Source organism: Trachypithecus francoisi, unplaced genomic scaffold (genome assembly GCF_009764315.1).
Source record: "Trachypithecus francoisi isolate TF-2019V2 unplaced genomic scaffold, Tfra_2.0 Lachesis_group0, whole genome shotgun sequence".
Classification (NCBI taxonomy): Eukaryota; Metazoa; Chordata; class Mammalia; order Primates; family Cercopithecidae; genus Trachypithecus; species Trachypithecus francoisi.
In genome coordinates, this window is record NW_022681453.1 from 160422953 (window position 1) to 160441275 (window position 18323).

The following is an 18323-nucleotide window of genomic DNA, read 5'->3' on the forward strand; positions in this document are numbered from 1 at the left end:
ATTGATTCTTCCTATCCATGAGCATGGAATGCTTTTCCATTTGTTTGTGTCCTCTCTTATTTTGTTGAGCAGTGTTTGTAGTTCTCCTTGAAGAGGTCTTCCCATCCCTTGTAAGTTGGATTCCTAGGTATCTTATTCTCTTGGTAGCAATTGTAAATGGGAGTCCACTCATGATTTGGCTCTCTGTTTGTCTATTATTGTTGTATAGGAATGCTTGTGATTTTTGCACATTCTTTTTGTATCCTGAGACTTTACTGAAGTTGCTTATCAGCTTAAGGAGATTTTGGACTGAGATGATGGGGTTTTCTGAATATACAATCATATCATCTGCAAACAGAGAGAATTTGACTTTCTCCCTTCCTATCTGAATACCCTTTATTTCTTTCTCTTGCCTGATTGACCTGGCCAGAACTTCCAATACTATGTTGATTAGGAGTGGTGAGAGAGGGCATCCTTGTCTTGTGCCGATTTTCAAAGGGAATGCTTCCAGCTTTTGCCTATTCAGTATGATATTGGCTGTAGGTTTGTCATAAATAGCTCTTATTATTTTGAGATACGTTCCATCAATACCTAGTTTATTGAGAGTTTTTAGCTTGAAGGGCTGTTGAATTTTGTTGAAGGCCTTTTTCTGCATCTATTGAGATAATCATGGTTTTTGTCACTGGTTCTGTTTATGTATGATGGATTATGTTTACTGATTTGTGTATGTGGAACCAGCCTTGCATCTCAGGAATGAAGCCAACTTGATCGTGGTAGATAAGCTTTTTGATGTGCTGCTGGATTCAGTTTGCCAATATTTTATTAAGGATTTTCGCATTGATGTTCATTAGGGATATTGGCCTGAAATTTTCTTTTTTTGTTGTGTCTCTGCCAGGTTTTGGTATCAGGATGATGCTGGCCTCATAAAATGAGTTAGGCGGGAGTCCCTCTTTTTCTATTGTTTGGAATAGTTTCAGAAGGAATGGTACCAGCTTCTCTTTGTACCTCTGGTAGAATTCAGGTGTGAATCCTTCTGGTCCTGGGCTATTTTTTATTGGTAGGCTATTAATTACTGCTTCCATTTCAGAGCTTGTTATTGGTCTATTCAAGGATTCGACTTCTTCCTGGCTTAGTCTTGGGAGGGTGTATGTGTCCAGGAATGTATCCATTTCTTCTAAGTTTTCTAGTTTATTTGCATAGAGGTGTTTATAGTATTCGCTGATGGTCGTTTGTATTTCTTTTTTTTTTTTTTTTTGAGACGGAGTCTCGCTCTGTCGCCCAGGCTAGAGTGCAGTGGCCGGATCTCAGCTCACTGCAAGCTCCACCTCCCGGGTTCACGCCATTCTCCTGCCTCAGCCTCCCGAGTAGCTGGGACTACAGGCTCCCACCACCTCGCCCGGCTAGTTTTTTGTATTTTTTAGTAGAGACGGGGTTTCACCGTGTTAGCCAGGATGGTCTCGATCTCCTGACCTTGTGATCTGCCCGTCTCGGCCTCCCAAAGTGCTGGGATTACAGGCTTGAGCCACCGCGCCCGGCCGGTCGTTTGTATTTCTGTGGGACCAGTGGTGATATCCCCTTTATCATTTTTTATTGTGTCTATTTGATTCTTCTCTATTCTCTTCTTTATTAGTCTGGCTAGCAGTCTATTTCGTTAATCTTTTCAAAAAACCAGCTCCTGGATTCATCGATTTTTTAAGTTTTTTTTTGTGTCTCTATCTCCCACAGCTCTGCTCTGATCTTAGTTATTTCTTTTCTTCTGCTAGCTTTTGAATTTGTTTGCTTTTGCTTCTCTAGTTCTTTTCATTGTGATGTTAGAGTGTCAATTTTAGATCTTTCCTGCTTTCTCCTGTGGGCATTTAGTGCTATAAATTTCCCTCTAAACCCTCCTTTAGCTGTGTCCCAGAGATTCTGGTACATTGCGTCTTTGTTCTCATTGGTTTCAAAGAACTTATTTATTTCTGCCTTAATTTCGTTATTTACCCAGTAGTCATTCAGGAACAGGTTGTTCAGTTTCCATGTAGTTGTGCAGTTTTGAGTGAGTTTCTTAATCCTGAGTTGTAATTTGATTGCACTGTGATTTGAGAGACTGTTATTCCTGTTCTTTTGCATTTGCTGAGGAACGTTTTACTTTCAATTATGTGTTCAATTTTAGAATAAGTGTGATGTGGTACTGAGAAGAATGTATATTCTATTGATTTGGGGTGGAGAGTTCTGTAGATGTCTATTAGGTCTGCTTGGTCCAGAACTGAGTTCAAGTCCTTAATATCCTTATTAATTTTCTGTCTTGTTAATCTGCCTTATATTGACAGTGAGGTGTTAAAGTTTCCCACTATTATTGTGTGGGAATTTAAGTTTTCTTTGTTGGTCTCTAAGAACTTGCTTTATGAATCCGGGTGCTCCTGCATTGGGTGCATATATATTTAGGATAATTAGCTCTTCTTGTTGCATTGATCTTTTTACCATTATGTAATACCCTTCTTTGTCTTTTTTTTTTTTTTTTTTGGTCTTTGTTGGTTTAAAGTCTGTTTTATCAGAGACTAGGATTTCAACCCCTAATTTTTTTTTTCTTTCCATTTGCTTGGTAAATCTTCTTCCATCCCTTTATTTTGAGCCTATTTGTGTCTTTGCACGTGAGATGGGTCTCCTGAATACAGCACACTGATGGGTCTTGACTCTATCCAATTTGCCAGTCTGTGTCTTTTAACGGGGGGCACTTAGCCTGTTTACATTAAGGTTAATATTGTTATGTGTGAATTCGATCCTGCCATTATGACGCTAGCTGGTTATTTTGCCTGTTAGTTGATGCAGTTTCCTCATAGTGTTCTATGAATTCTTTACAATTCGTTATGTTTTTGCAGTGGCTGGTACCAGTTTCTCCTTTCCATATTTAGTGCTTCTTCCACGAGCTCTTGTAAGGCAGGCCTGGTGGTGACAAAATCTCTCAGCATTTGCTTGTCTGTAAAGGATTTTATTTCTCCTTCACTTATGAAGCTTAGTTTGGCTGGATATGAAATTCTGGGTTGAAAATTCCTTTCTTTAAGAATGTTGAATATTGGCCCCCACTCTCTTCTGGCTTGCAGGATTTCTGCCAAGAGATCCACTGTTAGTCTGATGGGCTTCCTTTTGTGGGTAACCCAACCTTTCTCTCTCGCTGCGTTTAACATTTTTTCTCATTTCAATCTTGGTGAATCTGATGATTATGTGTCTTGGGATTGGTCTTCCTGAGTAGTATCTTTGTGGTGTTCTCTGTATTTCCTGAATTTGAATGTTGGCCTGTCTTGCTAGGTTGGAGAAGTTCTCCTGGATAATATCCTGAAGAGTGTTTTCCAGCTTGGTTCCATTCTCCCCATCACTTTCAGGTACACCAATCAAATGTAGGTTTGGTATTTTCACATAGTCCCATATTTCTTGGAGGCTTTGTTTGTTCCTTTTCATTCTTTTTTCTCTAATCTTGTCTTCATGCTTTATTTCATTAAGTTGATCTTCAGTCTCTGATATCCTTTCTTCTGCCTGATCCATTTGGCTATTGATACTTGTGTATGCTTCACAAAGTTCTTGTGCTGTTTTTTTCAACTCCATCAGCTTATTTATGTTCTTCTCCTAACTGGTTATTCTAGTTAGCAGAACAAAAAGCTAACCTTTTCTCAAGGGTTCTTAGCTTCCTTGCATTGGGTTAGAACATGCTCCTTTAGCTCAGAGGGGTTTGTTATTACCCACCTTCTGAAGCCTACTTCTGTCAATTTGTCAAACTCATTCTCTGTCCAGTTTTGTTCCCTGGCTGGTGAGGAGTTGTGCTCCTTTGGAGGAGAAGAGGTGTTCTGGTTTTTGGAGTTTTCCACAATTCATTCCTTCCTTCCTTTTTTTTTTTTTTTGATGGAGTCTTGCTCAGTTGCCCAGGCTGGAGTGCAGTGGTGTGATCTTGGCTCACTGCAACCTCTGCCTGCCAGATTCAAGCAATTCTCTGTCTCAGCCTCCTGAGTCACTAGGATTACAGGCACCTGCCACCACACCTGGCTAATTTTTGTATTTTTAGTAGAGATGGGGTTTTACCATCTTGACTAGGCTGGTCTTGAACTCCTGACCTTGTGATCCACCTGCCTCAGCCTCCCAAAGTGCTGGGACTACAGCACAATTATTTCTTATTATCATCTAATACTCAGTCAATATAGCAATTACCCTTGTTGTCTAAAAAAGTGTTAGGTTGTTCAAACTGGATCGTAAACAAGATTCACATATTACATTTAACTCGTAAATCTCTTTCACGCTAAACAATCTACAGCATTTTATGTTGCATATTTGTCAAATAAACTGGATCATTTTGTTAATCCTTGGGAATTTCCAACATTCTGGATTTGGTTGGTCTGTGTTCTCATGCTGGGATTTCATATTTAACAGGTATTTTTTTTTTTTTTTTTTGAGACGGAGTCTCGCAGTCGCCCAGGCTGGAGTGCAGTGGCCGGATCTCAGCTCACTGCAAGCTCCGCCTCCCGGGTTTACGCCATTCTCCTGCCTCAGCCTCCCGAGTAGCTGGGACTACAGGCGCCTGCCAACTCGCCCGGCTAGTTTTTTCTATTTTTTAGTAGAGATGGGGTTTCGCCGTGTTAGCCAGGATGGTCTCGATCTCCTAACCTCGCGATCCACCCGTCTCGGCCTCCCAAAGTGCTGGGATTACAGGCTTGAGCCACCGCGCCCGGCCTTTAACAGGTATTTTTTTAAGAAACTTTCTCCATTTGGGTTTTTGTGGCATCACCACATGATTTGACTCAGGTTGTGCGTTTTTGGCAGCAATATCACAGATGCAATGCTGTTTTCTTAATGATTCACACAATGGATTAGTGCTATATTGATTGCAAAATGACGATTTTCAGATATCACTTCTTCTATGCTTATTAATTAGCATTCTAAGGTAAGGAAGAACTTCCCTTTCTTCATCTGTTTAATTTTTTCTATGACTTGTTTTTATCTGCATGGACTCGTGAGTTCCTGTTTTGTTTGGTGGGTTATGGCCAGTTACTGTCATTATCTAGTTTAGTGCTCAAACTGTTGCACATGTGGCCAACTGGAGGCGCTTCCAGCTGGCTCCTGTGGACCTGTTACAAGCCTCAACATTTTTTAAGCACTTCACTTTCTGATAGAACAAGACATTCAGGCCTACCTTGTACCTTCCCTGTACCAGCTCTGGAATCTCTATTTCTGGAATCTCCTTCTCTAAGGTGACCTATCCGTTAAGTGGAGAACGGTATTTACAAAGCAAATTCTGGGTGCTAGGTGTGGTAACTCTTGTTGCAGAATCATTGATACCAGGCTCTCCAGACAGAGCTGGGGACACACACACACACACACATCTATACCTGTCCCACACCCTTACACAACCATGAGTTCACACTGATCCCTCAATTCTGACTGAACAGCACTGCAGATATTCTAGCTGTCTTCCACCCCATATGTGCAGCTCCCTTCTCTGGCCATGAGAAACCGCAGTCCCAGTGTGCTCACTATTTTCAGTTCTTTGCTCATTTCTCTTGTACGTAAACAACCTCCTGATCCTCCCACTGCCTGCTCCACCCCTGTCTCTCAGGAGCCACTGCCCATAGCCACCTCAAGCAAAGGAACGAGAATAGAATAAATACGTGGTTTTTTTTTTGTTTGTTTTCTTTTTAAGGAAAGAAAGAAAATGGAAACAAGAGAAAGGTAGGGAAATGAAAGAAGAAGGGGAGCAGCCAGCCTTTTAATCATTTCCTCTACAGGACTGTGAAGGGCAGCTAGGATTGTGGGCAGAATGGAGGAATAACGGAGCAGAGATATTCAGTACTGTTCAATGTTACAAAGTCAGGGGCTCCTTTTCCTCAACTCAGTCCTTCTACAACTGGGAGAGACTGGGAGCTGTCTGTCCTCATTTTAAGACAGAGATGTACCCTGCTAAGAAACCCCTTTTCTCATCACCGTATTTTCAACCTCACCCAGCTCCACTTGACCCCCAGACTGACGCCTAAAGGGCCACTGACCCTGGAGCCCAGCGTACTCTGGGAACTCTCATGTGTAAAGGAACAAAGGTCCCTGATCAAAGGCAGATGTGCAGGAACGCTGCTAGTCTTTCCTGACACACTGTTTACAGGACACCTGGGCAGGCCCAGCAAAGATGGGAAGGAGGTTAGCAGTCAGGGATGGGAACACATGAGTTTTGTGCCCCACAAAGGGATGATGTCAGCCCAAACTCTGAAATAGGCAGCATGTGTCACAGCAGCTGCTTCAGCGCCTTCCTCCAGAGGCCCCTCTCCCAGGTGAGATAGTAGATGCTCGGGAGTGAAGAGGAAGGCTGTGAAATTTTGAGAGCATGGCATAAAGTGGGCTGGGACAACAGGTGTCAACGAATTTGGATTTAAAAACAAAAGAAGAAATTCTGCTAGAACGTGCTCCCAGAAGTGGGGTTTATTCCCAGATCTGAATTTGGAAATAATCTTCACACTGCAAGGCAGGAACGTAGCGTTGGTAGAAGTGGCGTTCAGTAAACACAGGAGAGGATCATAACTGCGAATTAGGACAAGAGAAGATCCTGGCCCTGGTTCTCCCTGACTGAAGACACCACTAAAGCTACAGTGGCTTGGTCATTCACTTCTATACACTAAGACTTTCAGGTTGGACACTGAATTAGGCAAGTCACCTAAACTCTCAGTGCCCCAGTTCCCCACCTAGAAAATGAGGATCATAATGTGTCCGGAATTGATGGGTTCTTGGTTTACGCCGACTTCAAGAATGAAGCCGCAAACCCTCGTGGCGAGTGTTGCAGTTCTTAAAGATGGTGTGTCCAGAGTTTGTTCCTTCTGATGTTCAGATGTGTCTGGAGTTTCTTTCTTTTGGTGAGTTCGTGGTCTTGCCGACATCAGTTGGGAAGCTGCAGACCTTTGCCATGAGTGTGTTTCAGTTCATAAAGGTAGTGCACATCCAATGTGTGAGCAGCAGCAAGATTTATTGAGAAAAGAGAAAGAACAAACCTTCCACAACATGGAAGAGGACCCAAGCAGGTTGCCGCTGCCCCTTTAGTTGGTCAGCTTTTATTCCCTTATTTGGCCCCACCCACATCCTGCTGATTGGTCCATTTTACAGAGAGTTGATTTGTCCATTTTACAGAGTGTTGATTGGTCCATTTTACAGAGTGCTGATTGGTCCGTTTTTGACAGAGTGCTGATTGGTGCATTTACAAACCTTTAGATAGACACAGAGCACTGATTGGTGCATTTACAATCCTTTAGTTAGACAGAAAAGTTCTCCAAGTCCCCACTTCACCCAGAAGCCCAGCCAGCTTCACCTCTTAATAATGCCTGCTTCATAGAGTTATTCTGAGATCTAAATTAGTAATTACTGTAAATCACCTAGTACAGTATCCAGCACCTTAGCATTTTTCCTCTAATTTTTATTTATATCCTGACCGATATCTTCCCCTTCTAAGTCCCATGTGCACAGCTCCTGAGCCCAGCCCCTCAGGTCCCACTACATCAAGGACCCCGCAAGGATGCTGACCAGTAAGTCCTGGGCAATCCATCACAGAGAACAGAGCAGAGAGATGCTAGCAGGTCTTTTTCTCTGTATACTAGTTCCCTGTGCCCACTTTCTATTAATAGTAACCTGTCCATTCATCCACTTAGTATTGTCACATGCAATCTGTGCAGTAATAAAATGAGCATGGAATTGGAGTTAAAGACTCTTGGATTTGAATGTTAGACCACTGAGTAGTTGCATCATACCGGACAAGTTACTTAACTACTCTGAGGCTCTGTTTTCTCATTAGTAATAGCAGTACAAATGTCTAACTTGTCATTCTGAAGATTGCTCACATTGCTATTAGATTGCTTGCTCTGTCTGACCAATAGACGGTAATGACACCAATAGATGGTGATGACAACTATCATTATTACAGAACACCCAACATAGACTACATACCAAATACACACTCAGTAAACTAATGAAGTTATTCTGTGTGACTGCTTTATGTCTCCCTCCATTGCTACTGGGCCCTTTGGCAAAACACACCCTGAGAGACCATTTAGTATAGAGATCTGATTTTACAGAGACAAAAACAACTCAGCTGGAGGACATAACTGGTAGGCTGTCCAGAAAGATGGAAAGCTAGAACCTAGGACTATGAACTCAATAGCCTGAGCTGTCCCCCACTGTCCTGCGACACACTTTCTTGAAAAGTGTTATTCATAATTTCTTCCAACATTATTTAAGGATGGTACTTCCCATTGCTCCTTCACCAAGACAGGTCAAGTCCCAAGACCTTCAGATAGGCCCGTGAGAGGTGGCTGGTTAAGCTGAACAGAGTCCAGTGCTCCTAGGGCCAAAGCAAACTGATCACTGATCCTTCTACTGCCCCCCGAGTAAACTCCCTTGTTTAATGTCCTCAGGGTCCATGGAAAAAGAAGATCAAAGTTCACCAGGTTTCTCAGCTGTCCAAAGTAAATCTCTGACCTATACAGATTTGTAAACAATTGGTGTCAACTGTTGGTTTCTACGATGGAATGATTTTACCCTTTTAGTTGTTTTAAATATTCCTCACAAATAGGCCTTTTAAATACATGTATGTAACGTGTCTACATGTACAATTTAATAAGACTTACCAACCCCCTATGGTAGCATCTACTTAAAATCAGATCAACAAATCTCCATCCCTACACTTCTACCACTCCGGGAAAGGCAGTGTCAGGTCACAGAAGAATCACTGAACTGAAGCTATGAATGCACAAAAATTGTATGCAAAGGTGTGTGTGTGTGCATGCTTGTGTGTGTGTTACTAGAATGAGAGTTCCCAGCTTTTATTAATCTTCAAAGGGATCCATTAGTATCCCAAATATATTGAAATGTTAAACATTAATTATCTACTCTGGCTTTCTTTCCAAGTTCGTAGAACTGGGACAAAGCAGAGGTGGGATTCTTGACAGCTCTCCTCCTGTGCCATTGAAAGACCCCTATTGGACCAGGGTCTTCAGGCTCCTGCCTCAGGTCTGTGCCACTTAGGACTGCAAGGTTGACTCTCCTGGTATAGAAAATTGGTAGTAGAACCACAAGCCCGTCATAGCCAGAAGTCTCTGGGCTTTGGATAACAAAGTCTGAAGATTTGTAGCAGGTAAAACTCCAAGGGAGAGTTTTCCAGAAGCCCAGCATAAAGGATAGGTATGCCCATGGCTTCCTGAGGGAAAACTGCAAGGAGAGAACATAGGGCTTGATATGAAAATGCCATTTCCAGAAGGAGTGAGGCCCTGTCCCCAGAAACTCCTGGGTAGGAAGCTCATGAGCCAGGGGTCCTTCCTGTCCTCTGTAGGACTGAGTTCGAGGCTAGAGAGAAGATCTGCCTTCTGCTGGGTTCTTCAGCTCTGACAACTAAATGAGCTGGAAGAGTCAATCTGGTAGCTCACTGGGTAGATGAGGAGCTTGAGATAGGAGCTCATTTTGCTAGATGTGCTGATATCAATGTAGGGACACAAGCAACATGAAAAAGCAAGAGAATATGACCCCACAATAAATGTCCAGTAAGAGGCCACAAAGAAAGGGGCATTTACAAAACACCTGAAAAGAAATTTAAAAATATTGATCTTAAGGAAGCTCAGTGGGATACAAGAGAACACAAACAATTCAGTGAAATCAGGAAAACAATTCATGATCTGAATGAAAAAAATCAACAAAGAGATATCATATAAAAGGACCAGATATTGTGAAGCAAAAAAATTCAATGAATAAAGCAAAATAATACAATTAAGTGCTTCATCAACAGACTAAATCAAGCAGAATAAAGAAGTTCTGAACTTGAAGATAGCTATTTTAAAGTAACCCAGTCAGAGAGAAAAAAAGCAAGAATAAAAAGGAATGAAGAAACCCTATGATACTTATGGGACACCATTCAGTGAACAGATATTCACATGATAGAAATATCAGATGAGAAGAGATGAAGAAAGTCACAGAAAACCAATTTAATGAAATAATAGCTAAAAACTTCTCAAATATAGTAAGAGATATGAACATCCAGATTCAGGAGACCCAAAGGTCTCCAACTAGATTCAACTCAAAAAGATTCTCTCTGAGGAACATTATAATCAAACTGTCAGAAGTCAAAGACAGAGAAAATTCTAAAAGCAACAAGAGAAGAGTGTCAAGTCACATATAAGGGAATTTCTATCAGACTATCAGTATATTTCTCAGCAAAAACTTTGTGGACTGGGAGAGAATGGTACGACATATTCAAAGTGCTGAAAGGGAAAAAAAAACTGTCAACCAAGAATATTATGTCCCACAAAGTTATCCCTCAGAAATGAAGAAGAAATAAAGTCCTTCACAGACAAGCAAAAGTTAAGAGAATTCATCACCGCTAAGACCAGCCTTACAAGAAATGTTTAAAGGAGTGCTACAACAAGAAACAAAAGGATGATAATTACTGTCATTAAAAACACATTAAAATATAAAACCAGTAGAAGTAATTTAATAAATCAAACTAAGAATACTCAGTGATATAATGGTGCTATGTAAAACTGTCAGTCTTCTAGTATGAAGATTTAAAGTCAAATGGTTAAAAAACAACTACAATTAGTGGCTGAGGAACACATCATAGATAAAGAAGTAAATTAGGGTAACAAAAATATTAACTGTGGTAGGGGAAATTAGTACTTTTATGCAGCCAAAGTTAAGTTGCTATCAGCTTAGAATTGTCTGTTATACTTACAAGACTCACATTAGCCCCATGATAACCACAAATAAATAAATTACAGCAACTACCAAATAAGAAAGAGAAACCACAGAAAACCACGAAACCACAGAAGTAAACAAAAAAAGAGGAATAAAGAAACAAAGAATCTACAAAACTACCAGAAAACAATTAACAAAAATGTCAGGAGTAAGTTCTTATCCATCAATAACAGCCTTTGAATGTAAATGGGTTACATTCTCAAATTAAAAGATATAGTGTGGCTAAGTAAATAAGACTCAACTATGTGCTCTCTACAAGAGACTCACCTCACCATTAAAGAAAAATATAGACTGAAAATGAAAATATGAAAAAAGATATTCCATACAAATAGAAACCAGAAGCAAGCAGAAGTAGCCATATTACATCAGATAAAATAGACATTAAGTCAAAAATTGTAAAAAGAGGCCAGGCATGGTGGCTCAGGCCTGTAATCCCAGCACTTTGGGAGGCCAAGGCAGGGAGATTGCTTGAGTTCAGGAGTTTGAGATCAGCCTGTGCAACATGGTGAAACCCAGTCTCCACAAAAAATACAAAAAAAATTAGCTGAGCTTGGTGGCAAGCATCTGTAGTCTCAGCTACTCAGGAAGCTAAGGTGGAAGGATGGCTTGATCCCAGGAGGCAGAGGTTGCAGTGAGCCAAGATCATATCACTGCACTCCAGCATAGGTGACACAGCCAGACCCTGTCTCAAACAACAGCAACAACAACAAAAACAACCTATAAAAAGAGACAAAGAAGGTCATTATATAATGATGATAACGATGAAGGGATTAATTCAGCAAGAAGATATAACAATTGTAAGTAGATATGCATCCAACAGTGGAACACTCAAATATATAAAGCAAATATTATTACACCTAAATGGAGAGATAGACTGTAATACAGTGATAATAGAGGACTTCAATATTCAACTTCCAACAATGAACAGATTATTTAGATAAAAAATAAGCAAAAAAAAAAAAAAGACTTTAATTGTATCATAAATCAAATGGGCCTAAAAGATATTTACAGAACATTCCATCCAACAGTGCAGAGTATGCATTCTTCTCAACTGCCCATGGGGCATTCTCCAGGATATATCACATTAGGCCACAAAACAAGTCTTAACAAATTTAAGAAGATAGACATCATACAAAGTATTTTTTCTAACCACAACGGTATACGACTAAAAATCAACAGTAAGAAAAACTTCAGAATCTTTACGTATGCATTAAACAACATGCTTCTAAACAACTGGTGAGTCAATGAAGAAATTAAAAAGAAAAAATTTTTAATTCCTTAAGACAAATGAGAATGGAAGCACATCATACTAAAACCTATGAGACACAGCAAAAGCAGTTCTAAGAGGGAAATTTTTAGCAATAAACTTCTACATCAAGAAAGAAGAAAGATTTCTAATAAACAACCTAACTGTGCACCTCAAGGAACTAGAAAGACAAGAACAAACTAAATCTGAAATTGGTAGAAGGAAGAAAATAATAAAACTCTGAGCAGAAATAAATGAAATAGAGATTAAAGAAACAATTCAAAAAAATTAACAAAACAAAGATTTGGTTTTTTGAAAAGGTAAACAAAATTGAGAAATCTTTAGCTAAACACACATTTCGTCACATTTATATGTCTTTTTGTTTTACAAAAACAATAAATCCTGCATTTATCCCACCCTATTCTCCAGCAATGGGCTTCTCTTCCCCACTCATACAAATACCTAAAAGAAATCATCCTCACTCACCATCAGCACCCCTTCCCACCACTCTCCCTTCCCACCACTCTCCTGGACCCTTGCCTGTCCAGTGTCCAGGACTCACTCATGATTAAATGTGCTCCCATCAGGGAGCACAGGGGTCAGTCCTTGGTACATACTTTATTGGACCTCTCAAGTTCATTCTTTCCCCAGTGATTCGAAATGTCACCTTTGTTACGGACCAAATGGCAATATATCCATGAATCTCTCTTGGACCTCAATTCTTTTCCACTTATTTGTCATTCTTGCACTTAAACCATCCTTAAACCATTATTACATCATTATAACGTGATTTTTGTATCTAGGAAAAAAATTTCCCTTTGTGTATTCAGTTCTTGTTTGTTCCCTCAAGCACTGTTACTTTTTTGAGAACCAACTCCCCCTACCCCGGCCACTTCAATCCATGTGGTCACAGTGGAGGCAGCTGTCACCTTACAATGTGACTTCACTGCATGAGTTGTGTGAACAGGAAGCTTTCGCCCAGACTGGGGTGACAATCCCCCTTCCTGAGCACTGGGACGAATACGCTGTGGTCTTTGTTTGACTGTTCCTTTATAACTGATGAGCTGTAACAACATTGGGACTGCTGGTTGCAAACATTTCCCTCCAGGTAGCCTGAGAAACCAAAACCCACCCTACAGGGAAGAAGAAAAATGAGGCAGATGTGCAGAGAAAGACAAGCAGATGGGAGAAGCAGGGTGTATCCCCTTATACTAAAAAATCATGTGTTGTCTATTTGGAATTGTAATTTACCTGGACATCCTGAATTGTAGGTGGCAACCCTACCCTTAAAGCATTTTCATTGGCCTCCTAGGCTCAGGTATCAGCTCTTTCAAGGAGGGAGCACCCAGAGCACCTGTCAAGACAGTGCCCTTGGTGTAAGCTGCTTCACATGAGGTTTTCTCACTTACAGCCAACGGGGTCCTTGTTCATTTTACAGAATAAAAGAGACATAAAGCAAGGTAAGTAGATAAAATATGTAGTAAGCTAGAGAGTAATAAGTGCTAAAGAAAACATAAAGCAAGAAAGGGGGATATGAAGTATTGGCAATGGTATGTGCAAGCATGTGTTTTTATAGGTTTAAAATTACAGAGTGGCCAGGAAAGGCTGCCCTGAGAAATCCTAAATAAAATGAGGGAACTAGCCATGATGATCTGAGGAAGACAAGCACTCCAGATGGGGGTAGAAGCAAGTGCAAAGGCCCTGGGGCAGGAGTGTACCCGAGGTCTTCAAGGAACAGCTGGGATGCCAAGCTGACTGGAACAAAGAGTTCATGGGGAAAGAAGTGGAAGTAGGAGATGAGGTTGTGAAGGCTTCTAGATTACGAAGAACCTTATAGATCAAAGAGGCACCTTGACTTTCACTCTCAGTGATACGGGAAATCACTGGTGGGCTTTGAGCAAAGAAGTATTAATATAATGCTTTAAGTGTAACAGAATCACTTTGGCTCATGTGTTGTGGAGGAGAGTGGGACAAGACAGATGCATGGAGACCTGTTAAGGGGCTATGATAAAAATCTGGGGAGAGAGGATAGTGGTTTAGATCAGAATGGTATCAGTGGAGATGGGCAGAGAGATCGATTCTAGATAGCTTGAGAAGGTACAGCCAATATAATTTGGTGATGGACGAGATATGGGGTGTGAGAGAACAAGGGCAGGCACAGAAAGTAGCAAGGTATTGACATTTTTTCCAAAATGAAAAATAGAGTTGCCCTTAACTGAGATGAGGTGGACTGCAGGATGTAGCATTTGGGTGGGAATGTATGGAGTTTCAGGAGCTCAGTTTTGGACATTTAAGTTTGAGTTGGTGATTAGAAATCCAAGTGGAGATAGCCAGTAGGCAGCTGGATCTACAAGTGTGGGGTTTCAGGAAAAAGTCAGAACTAGAATGCAAATTTGGGAATCATCAGCATCCAGAGATAAAACCACCAAGGGGATGGGCAGACAGAGAGAAGAATTCCAAGTATGGAGCCCTGAGTCATGCCAGCATGTAGAGGCTGGGGAAGTGGGCACAACCAGCAAGAGACTGAGGTGCAGTGTCAGGAGGGGGAGGGGAGAATCCAAGAGAGTGTAGTATTCCGGAAGCCAAGGAAGAAATCCAAGAGGAGGAAGTGATGGGTGCTGCCAGTGACACTGGTAGATCAAGTAATGCTGGAACAGGAATTAAAAGAAATTAAGGAGTGTGTAAGCTGATTCCTTAAAAATCCTGCAACAACACAAGGACGAAGAACTGGCCTTTTGATTTAGCAACAGAGGTCACTGGTGTAGTTTCATCTCCACAGCGGTCAGTGGTGTACCAAGGGGGTTGGAGTGGTGGGAGTAGTCTGCCCATACTCTGACAATGAAGAGGTATATTTTCCATAGATCATTGAAAAACAGTAATAAAACCAACTCCATGTTGGGGATTTGGGGCCTGAACAGATTCTTAAACTGGGTCCCGGGGAGATTTAAGGGAGAGAAATTTGAGTTAGCAAAGAAATTTGACACTTTCAAGGAATTTTGTTGTAAAAAGAAGGGGAGAAATGGGAGAGCAAAGTGAGGTGGAGAGGTTTTACTTAGTTATTTGTGTGTAAGATGGAAAAAAAAACATAGCAGCATGTTTTGTATGCTGATGGAAATTATCTAGTAGAGAAGAAGATATGATGCTGCTGCAGAAAAAGGGAGAACTGCTAGGGCAACAATCCTGAACAGGTGCAGGACAGGACTTAGCAAGGAGAAAGCCAGGTCACCCCAGTAAGAGGAGGGAAGGCAGTATCTAGGGCCACAGATACTGGCATGTGGGTGGATATAGCAGTGGGGTGTTGTAGAATTTATCTTTCGATTTCTTTTCTTAGCAGAAATAGGAAACAAAGGTATGAAAGGTGGGGGAAGAAATGTTAGAGACCTAAGGAGAGGAGAAAGTATGGAATTGTCTTCTAGGAGAAATGGGGTAGTGGGGGGAGTAGAGATACATGGCTCATTTAACAGGGTCCTCATCACTTAAATGGAAGCCAGCCAGCCTGGAAGTGCAGGCATGGTTGATTGTGAAATGTATGCTGGGAAAGGAAGGACTAAAAGGCCATGGGGAAAGGTGCAGGATCGATTGATCACAGGTCAGCAGGAGTGAATGGCTCGAGGAGTCAAGAAACTTAAAGGGCCAGGTGTGGTGGCTCACACCTGTAATCCCAGCACTTTGGGAGGCCAAGGCGGGTGGATCACCTGAGGTCAGAAATTTGAGACCAGCTTGGCCAACATGGTGAAAATTCGTCTCTACTAAAAATACAAAAATTAGCTGGGCATGGTGGTGGGCACCTGTAATTCCAGCTACTCGGGAGGCTGAGGCAGGAGAACTGCTTCAACCTGGGAGGTGGAGGTTTCAGTGAGCCAAGATCACACCACCACAGTCCTCCAGCCTAGGTGACAGAGCAAGACTCCATCTCAAAAAAAAAAAAAAAAAACTCAAGGAAGTGAAAAGACAGGTAGGAGATGGGGAAAATGAGAGGTTTGAAGCTAAGACTGCTTTTTATGTGTGTATGTATATATATACATATATATTTCATCCAGATTTAATGTAATAATAGTGTATGTTGTTGTAGATCTGTGAAAACATGTAATTTATGCATGGCTTATGAAAAGAGAATGAGGGAAAACTTCAGAAAGGGCAGGACAAAGTAGTCTGGTAGTGGAATACCCTGGTGTCTATGAATAAAAGAGAACTTTCTAGAGTCTCATACATTGTTCACATGACTCATTCATATAGCACTGCCCTGCTTCCTCTCAGGTCCAGCACTTCCCACAATACCTAGAGTTAAATCTACGTCCTTAGCCAGGCCAACAGGGCTCTGAGACAGCCAGTGCCTCTCTCTCTGCACCCTCATCCACAGACCTTCTTCTCTGGCCTCCACACAGCACGACTTGCCCTGCCCTCATACCTTTGTGCTTGCTGTTCCTTCATCCTAGGTTGCTCTTCCTCCAGGTTTTCTCAGGCCTAATTCCCACATTATTCTCAGCTCACACGACCCCTCTGCCTGCTGAGGCCTGCCCTGACCACCTTTTCTAAAATTTCTAAAACTGGTTGCTGCCACATCACCTCCCTTGGTTCCTCAGTAGCACTTACAGTTGGAAAGTATATCCTGCCCTTTATTTGTGTGCTGTTGTCCTACTTTCCCCAGAAGACTGGGAGCAGGGGAGGGACAGGTATTATGTGTGGCTTTGAGGCAGAGGAGGGACAGGACTTGGTGCCCCCCATGCCCCACCAAGGACCTCACTGCAAGCTGGTAGAGGGGAGGCCCCATGGGTGGCAGGGACCCCAAACAGACCCTCCAGACCTTGCAACGTAAACCCTGCTCAAGGAGCCATATCTGCTGACTGTTGGACACTGAGGAAGCTAAAAGCAGCAGCTCCCACCATAAATCTTACTATCTCCCACATGCACGCAAGGCCAGGAGAATGACTGATCCTTAACCTTAGCTTCATTATAATACTAAAAATCACACCCGGGAGTGGAGATGTAACATGCTTATAAGACATGCGAGCATGAAGAAGCATGTCATCAAACTCTGGAGGTGCTAAAAGTTCCCTGCCTCTACATTCCTAGACATCACTCCTTTCTCACCATGGCCCCTTTACAACTTCCTTTTCAACACCCTCTGGGGAGTCAGCCAGAAAATTCTCTCTCTCTTGTGTTGCCTCCCATATTCCTGGGCATAAGCGCTAACAAAGCCTTGTCTGGGAAAACTCTCTTGGCCTTATGACAATTTCTATTGCATTGAGAGGCAACCCACGGTTGGTAACAGCTTGACTGCTGTAACAGTTAGAACAATATCTATTAGGTGCTCAATAAATATTTCTTGAATGGATAGAGGAGACCAGGAGCATCTATTTTTAAAATATACTCACCAACCAAGTGTAAGAAGTGAAGTGTCTGGTGTCCCTCCTGTGATTTTAAACTAAGGCTCTGGTGGATTCTTGACTTGTCCACAATCACACAGAAGAAAGTGGCAAAAGTAGAACTAGAGTTGTGACTCTGCTGCCGTCATTCTTGCTTCTCCCCAGGTGCCCCAAGGGGCCCTAAATCATCTGAGTCTGCAGGAGAGTGCCCTAGAGAAGAGCTGGACTTGAGTCGTTGGAGCCATTCAAAATTTGCAGTAGTTCTATTTCCTAGATTCTGGCTCCTTCCAAATGCAGCAGCCAGATGCTGGGATGATGGAAAAAGTGAGAGGACAAGAAATGTACTGGGTTGGTGCAAAGAGAAAGGTGGTGCACAGATACTACTTGCCTGAAAGCCCCATTGGAGCCGTAGTATCTCTCCTGGCTGTTGTGAGCCCACATGCGGGCAGGATTGCACCTGCCACCACACAGAGCACAGAGAGGGGAATCCGGGTTAGACCTAGGGGCACAACTGCGACTGAAGAACTCATCTGCGAGAAAGGACAACCAGAGGTCAGAATCAGCCTTCCCTGCCTGTGTTAGCAAGAAAGCCTCAGATTCTGTCCCCAAAATTGCCTAATAAAGACACATTCAGTTATTTGTAACATGTTATTCAAAGCAAGACTTTATGGAATTAAAAAAAAAAGGTCCCGGCCAGAGCTAAGTAAAGGGGAATTGACTCAAGTTGGACCGAGAGTCTGTGAGCTCACAGAGGTCTACTCCATTGCAGCACAGGGCAGTGGCGTCGAAAGATGGACACAGAGTTTAACAGTGAGGGACAAAAGAGAAGTCCTGGCAGGTGGAACCCGGAGCACATGTTTTCTGGGCTCCGCTGCCCTTGCCCTTTTTTACAATGTGTGCCATCACAGCTTCAAGTCCAGGAAGAGTTTAGAGAGGCACAGCTGCCAAGCCCTGTGCTGGGCTCCAGGGCACCACCATAAATCAGACATAGGCCCTGC

The 18323-nt window shown here is 42.1% G+C and overlaps 1 pseudogene; it reads right to left on the reverse strand.

Annotated features, from left to right (window-relative positions):
• The window catches only part of LOC117078783, a 54579-nt pseudogene that overhangs the window by 4092 nt on the left and 32164 nt on the right, over nucleotides 1-18323 (reverse strand).